Source organism: Antechinus flavipes, chromosome 4 (assembly GCF_016432865.1).
Source record: "Antechinus flavipes isolate AdamAnt ecotype Samford, QLD, Australia chromosome 4, AdamAnt_v2, whole genome shotgun sequence".
Lineage (NCBI taxonomy): Eukaryota > Metazoa > Chordata > Mammalia > Dasyuromorphia > Dasyuridae > Antechinus > Antechinus flavipes.
In genome coordinates, this window is record NC_067401.1 from 312,145,845 (window position 1) to 312,157,162 (window position 11,318).

At 34.1% G+C, this 11,318-nt stretch overlaps 1 protein-coding gene across 1 annotated transcript in view; it reads left to right on the forward strand.

Annotated features, from left to right (window-relative positions):
• Positions 1-11,318, forward strand: part of LAMA2 (laminin subunit alpha 2) — a 770,763-nt gene that overhangs the window by 148,456 nt on the left and 610,989 nt on the right. The gene's annotated exons all lie outside the window — the stretch shown is intronic.

Consider the following 11,318-nt stretch of genomic DNA (forward strand, 5'->3'; position numbering starts at 1 on the left):
ACTGAGAGAGATTACCCACCAGCTCCTATGTGAAATGGGGGATTATGGCTCTCTTGATTTCAAATTAGATATGACTAAATAGAAATCATTAGAAATAACAATCTCTAATTAGGAATTTTGATTACAGTAGGAAGAATTTTAAAAATCACTAGTCAAACTGTCTCACTTTATAGATAAAGAAACTAAAGTCCAGAGTAGTCCACTGAATTACCTAAAGTAAATTTAGGGTGTGGGGAGATCAACACTAATAATTTCATTTGTTTTGGGAGCTCCCAGGGAACATATTCTTTTTGTTAATGCAGATCAGCTACTACTTTCCAACTTGTAGCATTAGAATAGCTTATTGCTTTGAGAGGCTAAATAAACTGGATCATTGAACACATGTGTTAGAAACAGGACTGAAACCTGGGTCTTCCTTTCTCTACAGTTAGCTCTTTATCCACTACATTGTTACCTGTCTTTATGCCCCCAAAGTTTGAGTTTAGTAAACAGCAGATTTAGGATGCAAGTCCAGGTTCTCAGATTTCAAATTCAGCATTTGTACAGCTATACCATGGAAATAATTTTCAAATATGAGTGTGTTCAAAGAAATCAACATATTATGATAATCTTTTTTCCCTTTCCTAAATAATTCTTATTCAGCTTAGTTGCTGTCTCCTAACATCTTCAGTAGATAAGGTAAGACAAAATTGATCTAAACTCCAATGAATGAAATTGATCATAAGATGGCAGATGCTTTTTAAAAGTTTTCTTTTGTGAAATGGCTTTTCAGAGATATATTGGAGACTTTACAGTGACAGCTTTACTTGTTTCAGTTCTAAGAAAGCAGGTTCAATCGGGTCAATGATTTTACTCCAGGAAGAAAAAAATGTCAATGTGGAGTATAAATGCTTTATCAGAGAGGTAGGTCTCAGCATCACAGAAGTTGGAACTGGAAGTTCAACTGGAGGTCAACTAATCAACCTCTTCCTTCATGGAAGTGATTTGTGAACTCAAGGTTTCTGTTGAATCCTTCTTATTGTATTTGTTACGTTTTTGCATAAAATGATCTACCGATAAAATAGAAGTTTCTGCTTTGTTAGAATGAATGAATCAAGTATTTATGTAGGTATTATATGAACAACACTTGCTAAGGGGTTACAAATAGAAAAAATTAGTTCCTGCTTTCAAGGAATTCACATTGTAATGACAAAGATAATACATATGACAGATTTAAACTGTAAGTCAAATGGAAAGATCCCATATTTCTTAGGATATAATTACAAATGATAATGCTTCTTCTTTAATGTCATCTCTGTTGATGGAATCATGTCTGATTTTGATATTGGACAATTTGACTGCACCAAGAACTTTGATAGATGAAATTTTCTTTTCTTGGTCTTTTTAATAGCTATAGCATCTAGAGAAGCAGTTTTCAGCTTGCTTCTCCATAGGATTTGCTTTCCAGGATGATGACTATAGATGGAAAAAAATGACTATTCTCCAGGCTCTTTAGATCAGAGTCCTCAGCTGTCTCAGTCTTAGTCTTAGGGTAGATGATTTGGTAGATTCAAGGTAGAAGTCATAATTTGTCATACCATACTTTGATTCTTCAATAAGCTTTGCTTACCTTGCTCATCAATTGGTTGATGAATGATTTCACAAGGATTGCCTCTTCAGATGATGATTGTGAAGACAGGTGTGGAAGATAGATTGATGGTCTGGGGAGTGCTGCCACGCTGTGAGCTTTTATATTTATGCCATGTGGTCAGCCATTGGTAATAATGGTATCAGGTGGTCAGCTGACTTACTTGTATTAGTTTTATTTGAAAGGTTCCTTATTGTTTCAATCTTGTCTCTCCTATGGATCCAATGAGCTAGTCAATTTGCAGGAATAAAGAACAACATTCATGATCTGACTGCTATGTGGAGGCAATAAGCACTCTTTCAGTTCAAGTCTAATGGTGGGATGGTAAGAGGCACTTGCAAGCCACTGAAAAAATAATAAAAGAAGCATTACTTATCCCTAACACTGCAGATATGCAACAAAGGTAAAGTGGCACTTATCATCTCTGAACACAGACTCCCTTGTATGGAAATGCAAGATATGGTGAAGATATAATGATTCTATTATGGTGAAATGCCCCATGATTTGAAGCTCTGACTGCATTTGGATCAGACTTTTTATTTTTAGGGGTCTAGGACACTTCATGAGAAAAACAAGGTCTAGGGACTGCTCTGTTTCCTTTTAGGGAAAACTAATCTGTTTCAGAAGGTAACAAGGAATGGAGGGCCTAACCCAAGTTTTAGAAAAGCACTGATAGATATCAAAATACTCTAAAGATTAGAAAAATCCAGAAGAGGCTCACTTCTGGTTGTAAATATCTATAGGGATTCATAGGATAAGAATTTGAATGATACTCAGAATTTATCTATCTAACCACAAGTTAAAGATTAGGAAATTAGGACAAGGGAAGTAAAGTAAATTGCTCACAGAAACAATAATAGTATCAGCAGCGGAATTTCAATACATATCCTTTGACATCAAAGCGAGTAATCTTTCCAATATACTATACTACCTCTACTTATTTCTCCCTGTAGAATGTAAACTCCTTGAGACAAGAAAGTTTCATTCTTTGTCTATATATTTGTCTATATATTCCCCACAACTAGTGCAGTGCCTTGCATGTAGCAGATTCTGAGTAAATTGATCAATTTCTCTCTCTTGTCTTTCAAAACACAAATACATTGCTGAAGTTTTCTTTCCTTAATTACTTCTAAACAATGTTGGAGAAGAATTTTCAGTCTAATTTTCTGATTCTAGAATCAGTGTTTTTTCTTTACTATGCTGCCTCATAGTAAGAAATCAAGAAGAAGGCATGGTTTGCAATCTAGTTTAATAATTTTAAAATTATTTAAAATAATTTTAAAAATTTAAAATTTAATTTGATTTTTAAAATCAGACTGGCAAAGTATTGCTTCACTTTTTAAAACTTATTTTTTTAATCTGGTTAATAAGTGATGTAGAAGAATTTCAAGATGGGCCAGAAGGAAAAAATACACCAGTTGTGTCTATTAATTGCAAGATGTAGAAACTCTACATTCTCCCTGTTTTGTTTTGTTTTTTTGTCTCCTTAAAACTTTCCCCACCCCACCCCCCGTGGTCTTCTGTTTCTTATGTCTTAATAGTTGTTTAGTTATCTTTAGTATACTAGTTTTATCTTCATCCAGGGAGCTATCTTATAAAACAAATATAATTCTTAAAGAGCAAAGAATCAATTCAAAAACATGTGTGATGTGTAATACCTATGGACCTCTTACTTCCAGAAAAACCTTAGCTGTTGCTGTCTTCTCTTATCTCTTTAAGTCATGCTAAGATGTTTCAAAATTTAATATATTCACTTTTGGTTTTTTGGCATGTCATTCTTTTTATTTACATTGTTATCGTGTGAGATACACATATGTGTGTGTATGTGTGTGTGTGTGTGTGTAGGGAGGAAGGGAAAGGAAGAGAGGAAGACTTTTTCTTACTTTATTCTGCATTGGTTCATATAAGTTTCCATACTTGTTTGTATTCAGTTAGGTGATGGAGTAGAGAGAGTCTGATTCAGTCCTGGAATCACTAAGATTCATCTTTCAGAGTTCAAATGTGGCCTCAGACACTTAGTTCTGTGACCCTGAGCAAATCACTTAATCTATTTGCCTCAGCTTCCTCATCTGTAAAATGAGCTGGTGAAGGAAATACAAACCACTTCAGTATCTTTGCCAAGAAAACTCCAAATGAGGTCACACAGAGTTGGACATGACTGAAAATCAACAACCACAACCCACAACAAAGTATGTTATTTTAGTAGCATATATAGTATGCATATAAGACATTTCAGTAGTAACTGAAATAGTGAGTAGATGGATATGTCATAGTTTCATAATTTTAGGACTGTCTCAGTGATCAACTTTTTATATAGTCTGGTCCAGTGCCATAGTCACATTGACAATTATAATGATAATGACCCTCTGCTAAAATCATCTGATGCATCATCAAAAGCAGGGTACTTTTGATGGGAAAATAATCTATGTTCCTTTCAAATAGAAAAAATCTTGGAACAAAATATATCCTAAGATCACCTATTAGAGGGAGGGAGGGAGAAATCTTCACAATATACCCATGAAGCAAACCTGATATGCTATCCTTTGGAAGAAGAAAACTCAGCACTTAAAAAAAAAAAAAATGCCAGCAGGGAGGAGTAAAGGACCCAGGAGATGAGATAGATCAAGGAGGAGCTAGCTTGATGTTTGACCATGAGGTATTTTACTTAATCATTCTTGTTAACTACCATTCACATTGCTGGAGGAATGAAAATCCTATCTAAAGAACACATGTACAGAATTTTAAACTTTGCCCAATTAAAAAAATTATTTAAATTTTCTGTGATATTTAAATGTTTATGGCCTTCAGCAAAGCCACACTCAAACATAGTTTTTGGGTCTGCTAGAAAGACACATCTATGAAACACAAGTTCTAGTATGTCCTGCCAAATTATGAATTACGAAGGCTTCGAAAATGATAACATTGATGGCATGCATGTCTTTTGATAAAGAGCCAGTATAGCTCAGGTTGGAAAGGTTTATTATTTCAAGGTAGGGCACATAATTTTTTTTTAACTTATTGCAACTCATAAAGACCACACACTTAGGTTTTGGTTTCTATCAGTAAAGAGAATATCTAAAATGATGAATCCTTAAAATAGTGCCTTAAGTGACGATAATAATACTCACTTACCAAACAGGGTGTTCCAAAAATCTTAAGCCTGAACTAAGACATTTGGAATATCTTCTCAGGGGTCTTCAAACTTTTTAAATAGGGGGCCAGTTCACTGTCCCTTAGACTGTTGGAGGGCCGGACTATAGTAAAAACAAAAACTTTGTTTCGTGGGTCTTTAAATAAAGAAATTCCATAGCCCTGGGTGAGGGGAATAATCGTCCTCAGCTGCCACATCTGGCCCGCGGGCTGTAGTTTGAGGACCCCTGCATGCTTTCTTCACAACAACTCCATGAGGTAACCAGCAGAAGTATTAGTAGCCCCATTTTACTTATGGAGAAATCAAAGCTCAGAGAGGTTGAATGATTTTTCCAGAGTTACAACACCAATTAGTGTTGGGATGTGACTCAAACTCAAGTTCTCCTTTTTGGAGTTCAATGCTGCTTCTGATAAATTAGACTACCTTCAATGATAATACTAACAATAATTGACATTTATTCAGATCTATGTGGTTTGAAAAGCACATTACATATATTATCTCATTTAACTGATTATACTAAGTGATATACTATACTATAACATTATACTAAGAGAACATAATAAAGAATGCCATCATTTAAATACCCCAAAGTAATTTGGGAAGACATATCTGGGACATACATTAAATGATTTTAAAGCATTTAATTTTAGTATTTCTATTTTTTTCAATTTATTTTGTGGAGAACTCACACAGGGCAAATGCTTACAAGGTGGTCAGAAAAAAAAATGATACAAGAATACTCTCAAGGTCTCTCTTAAGAACTTTAGAATCAATTGTATGACATAGGAGACACTGGCACAGGACCACACAGCATGGTATGCCCTCATCAGAGAAGGTACTGTAGTCTATGAGCAAAGCAAAATAGAATTAGCTCAGAAGAAACATGAGATGCATGAAATCAGAGAAGCTAGCCCAAATGTTCATATGGACTATTTGTGTCCAATCTATGACAGGGCACTCCAAGCTTGTATTGGTTTGATCAGCCGCAGTCAGAAACACTACAACTCAACTCTAATATTGTGATGTCGTTTTGGTTTTCTTTAAGAATGAAGAACGATCAACCAACCAATTAACCAATCCCAAAGTGCTTTGGGAAGATATATCTAGGAGATACATTAAATGGTTTTAAAGGACTTAGTTTTTGGTATTTCATTTTTTTTTCCAGTTACCTAAATTGGGTATGGGTTAGTATGTGAAAATTGCAATAGCTACAGTTATTAAGAATGTATTTACATTATGAATTGTAAAAAAGTTTATATAAAGGTCAAATTGTATTGAAAGAGAATTGTTTGAAAGGAGAACATTATATAACAGCTACCTAAAAGAAACATGCAGAAAATTTTAAAGATAAATGAATGGTTTCATGGATGAATCTGTTAATATGCCAAAATCATTACTTCAATTGTTGTCCATACCTAAGCTCAAGGAAATTGGGTCACTGGAGAAGCCTGAGAAATAGACTTATAAAAATAAGAAAATACAATTCTTAGTATCTAAATCCTGTGTTTACATAGCCATCCTGTACAATGACTGGCTGATTCATATAGTCACAGCTATCTATCATTTTGTAGTCAGTAGCCAATCAGACAGTAACTGTGGGAGCCTTAGCCTAAAGGGGGAAAACACTATCCAGCTAGTTTGTCAATTATGATGGAATCTTTCCTTTGGGGTAAAAGCATTTTGGCTGGCTTAGTGACACTGAAATACTGACTCCAACTCTTATTTCCAGGGCAGAAATTTTGAAATTGTGGGGTTTATCAAATACAGATGTCTGAATTTTAAGCATATCACTCACTGTCATCATCATATTTTAGAAATCCACCTGGGCAAGCATTATGATAGGTACTATACTTGACAAGTTGACAAAATGATTTGTTCTCAGTTTGTCTATGAAATTATACTCTTAAGCACCTTTGGAACATGTGAAATCATCGAACCTACTTACCCAAATATTTGGATAAATTAAAACAAGCATTTCCAAGCTTGTTTTAATCAGGCCAAAAAGAATATGAAATGCTAGAAGTAACAATCCAGTACCATTTTTTGCATATGAAGACGTCATTGACATTACTCTGTTGCACAAATATAGCCTGGAGCGTTCTCTAGCAAAATTTTAGCTCTAGAAGAGATGGATCCTGACAACAGTGACTGAACAGTCCTTTTCACAGGATTTCATAATACAATCTTGACAGTTGATCATGTTGCCTGTAGGTTGCTAGGCAACGAATAAGGGGGATAGGGAATTAACTCAAAATTACACACATATTATATGCATATTCTACCAAGGGCACATTACATAAATCATCATAGTATACTACCATACCTCTCCATTCAGCTGTTTGTGAGAGCTTCAAATTTATTCTATGAAAAATAGTTGGCATTTGTTATTGCCCTCTCCTGAAAAAGTACACAGTACTAGAAAACATGGACAGAATTTGCTAATTTTATTGATACTATGTGACATGAAACGTGCATTTATTTGTTGCAGAAAGAATAGTTTCATGTGAATATAATGTGTATTTTATTTCTATATGAGGGGAATTAATAATTAAACTAAATTTAAGCATATCTTAGAATACTTTAAAATAAATGAATAAAATGTTTATGACTTTAGGCTGAAATAATTTTGAAGACCACCTGCTTAGATATGTTTATGATATCATGTGATAGATCTGTTTTTATTATTATTGAACCAAATGGATGATTTTGCCTGTCTGATGAACTCCTAGTGTGGAATCTTTCTCTACTCTTGCAGAATAGCTACTAGTTAGAGAGTGAATAAGATCACTAAGTGGACAAATAACTTGTCTGGAGTCAAACATGTAATATGTGTCAGAGGTGAGACTTTAACCCAGATCTCTATCCACAATACTTAAACTGTTTCTCATCATCCATAGTACTAGTACCTATATTTTAATCAATTATGTTCTTGCTTGGAATGTCCTATTAGTGGAAATATTCCTTCATTGAACAGTCACAAACCCACTTCTTTACTGATTGAAAAGTAATTCATTGGGGCAGCTAGGTAGTGCAGTGGATAGAGCATCTACCCTGAAGTCAGAAGGACCTAAGTTCAGATCTGGTCTCAGACACTTAACTTAGCTATGTGACTCTGGGCAAATCACTTAACCCCAATTGCCTCAACAAAAAAAGAAAAGAAGAGAAAGAAGGAAGGAAGGAAGGAAGAAAAGTGAATTGTTTTGCAATCAGTTTTCTGCATTTGAGCTTCTCTCTACTTAGATCTACTGATCTTCAAAAATAGGCATGTTATTGGTCCCTTGGTTCTTAATAAAAACTTTTCTAAGTTTGTGAAACTGACAGAATTTTGCTCTGCTTATGTTACTTTCTCACCAAGACAATGCTTCAGGACAGAAATTCTGTGGAGTAAATAGTAAATAGTGTTTGTAAAAACTCTCCCCTAGATGTTATGTTGTGTTTATATGTATTTTTTTAGAGGCATCAGGAAGACCTGGGGTCAAGTCTCATATCCGATCCATATTGCTTTTGTAACTCTTAGCAAATTACTTAATCTCCCATTGCTCTACAAAATTTTCTTTTATAAAGATTATAAGTTGAGTTCATGAAGTTCAAAATATTTATAGCAGCTCTTTTTGGAGTGCCAAAGAATTTGAAATAGAGGAGATGCCCATCAATTGGGGAATGGCTGAACAAATTTTGGCAATGAATATAATAGAATATTATTCTATAAGAAGTAATGAGCAGGCAGATTGCAGAAAAACCTTGAAAGACTTACCTGAAGTGATACTAAGTGAAGTGAGCAGAATCAGGAGGACACTGTAAACAGTCAAAGGAGCACTATGTGATGAATAGCTATGATAGACTTAGCTTCTTGCTAAAAAGCACAATAATCCAAGACAATTACAAAAAATTCATGATGGAAAGTGCTATCCACATCAAAGAAAGAACTATAGAGTCTTAATGTAGATCAAAGAATACTGCTTTTACTTTTGTTTTGTTTTGTTTTTTGTTTTGTTTTTTTTTTCTTTCTCATGGTTTTTCCCTTTGTTGTGCCACAGTACCCTTTTATTTGTCCTGACTCAGTTTCCCTAATTGTCCTGACTCAGTTTCCCTAAATTGTCCTAATTAAGTTTTTCTAAATTGTTCTGCCTCAGTTTCTCAATCCTACAATACCACCTCTCTCTCCTAATCATCATGATCCAGATAAGGAGAAAGACCTTCTATCTTAGACATCATGATCCCAGACCCTCCCTACTTATCAGAATGTCCAGTTCCTCCCCTCACCCTGTCAGAACTGGATTGATAGTCCATTCCCGCTCTTCTGCCTCAGTCTACCCCAGTCGCTTGGAGCCATGATGTAAGCACACATTAGTGGCTGGATTCTTGGAGACAATAGTCTCATTCAGCCCTGGGACTAAATCATGGAATCATTTGGTCCCAGCACAATCTCTCCCTTTCACATAAAATATTAAAACTCTCTAATCTCTATCTTGACTCAGTTTCTCCAACATTACACCTTTTGTTCCAATTCTTTTATAACATGTCTAATGTAGAAATATATTTAACTTGATTGTACATGTATAAACTATATCAGATTACTTGCTGTTTTAGGAAGAGAAGAAAAAAAGAAAAGAAGGGAGAAAAATTTGGAACACAAAGTCTTACAAAAAATTAATGTTGAAAATTATCTTTACATGTAATTGAAAAATAAAGTGGTATTGAGAAAAAAAAAAGATTTTGAGTTCCAAATTTTTCTCCCTATTTCTCTTACCTTACCCCTCCCCAAGAAAGGAAGCAGTCTGATATAGGTTAATCATATGCAATTTTTTTAAATGTGTTCCCTATTTGTCATGTGCAAGAAAAAAATCAGACCAAAAAGGAAAAAAAATGAGAAATAATAAACAACAAGGTGAAAATACTATGCTTTGCTAAAAATTCAGGCTCCACAGTGATCTATCTCTTCATGTGGATGACATTTTCCAGCCCAAGTTTATTGGAATTGTTTTGAATCACTGCATTGCTGAGAAGAGCCAAATCCATCACAGTTGATCATGTTATAATCTTGTTACTGTATACAATGTTCTAGTTTTGCTCACTTTACTTAGCATCAGTTCATGTAAGTCTTTCCAGGTTACTCTAAAACCAGTTTGCTCATAATTTCTTATAGAACAATTATAGTCCATTACCATCATATACTATAACTTATTTAGTCATTCCCAAGTGATGGGCCACTTACTAATTTCTAATTTGTTGTTGCTGAAGAGCTGCTACAGACATTTTTTTGCACTTTTGGGGCCTTTCTTTTCTTTTATGATCTATTTGAGATAGGGGCCCAATAGTAACACTGCTAGAACAAAGGATATGCAGTTTTTAGCCCTTTGGGCATAGGAACTCAAAATATTACATAAATTAAAGTTGAAAACTATTTTTTACAAGTAATTGGGGGAAAAAGTAGGAGCAACTAGGTGGTACAGTGGATGGAGCACCAGCCCTAAAGTCAGGAGGACTTGAATTCAGATTTGACCTCAGACACTTAACACTTCCTACTATGTAACTTGTAAGGGGCAAGTCACTTAACCCCAATTGCCTCAGCAAAAAAAAAAAAAAAAAAAAAAAAAAAAAAAAAAAGAAGGAAGGAAGGAAGGAAGGAAAAGAAAGTAAAATACTATTAAAGGCAACAAAAGGGGTAATAGATTGCAATTGATAGGAGAAATTGCTTTATGTAAGAATATCCTCATCAAAAGTCTCATGTTTATTGTTTTACATATTAGAATGTAAGCTCCTTGAAAGCAAAAATTATATATTTTTTCTTTGTATCAACAATACCTACCCATTATAGTTGCTTGTTAAGCACTTATTGATTTTTTTTACATATGTATTAGCACATATGCATGAGTATATATACATACCAGAGAAGGATTATCAGTTTCTAAATAATACTTTAAAGCATTAAATATACTCTTAAGAGAAGATTCTCATTTAAGGATTAGCATAAAAAAATATAGTACTCAAATCCTGGAGGGTATTAAATTTTAGAAATATAAATAGTTGAATCATATACTAATCATCTTTGAATTTTTAAAAGATACTTTGTGGATAGTTCAGTGACTAGGAAGCATTATCATTTCCATTGAGAATTGGATAATGGAAGTGTTTTCTGGAAATAATTTTAAGAGTTAAATATTATTTCAGTATTACAAACAAAAAAAATATTTTTATAACAAAAAGCTCTGTGGAATGATGTATCATCCATTGTGGCAGCTAAAATTGCTGAAAACTGATGGTCCAAATAAGTAATGATGGATGAATATTTTTTGTGGGACAACTCTATATTGATGATATAGGTAGGAGAAAGAAGTTAAAAACATCAGCAGCAAGTATTGGGAAGAGGAAGCTTTGGAAACAAAGCAGCTGTCCCTTTACACATTAATTGCTTGGTTTCCAATTAGCCGAAATCTAGATTAGTAAGTGAAGGTTTTTTCAATGAATCTCTTCTAGCATCTCTTTATCATCTCTAAGTTATGGTAAAGAAAGGATGCTGGTAATAATACTCCTTAAGAT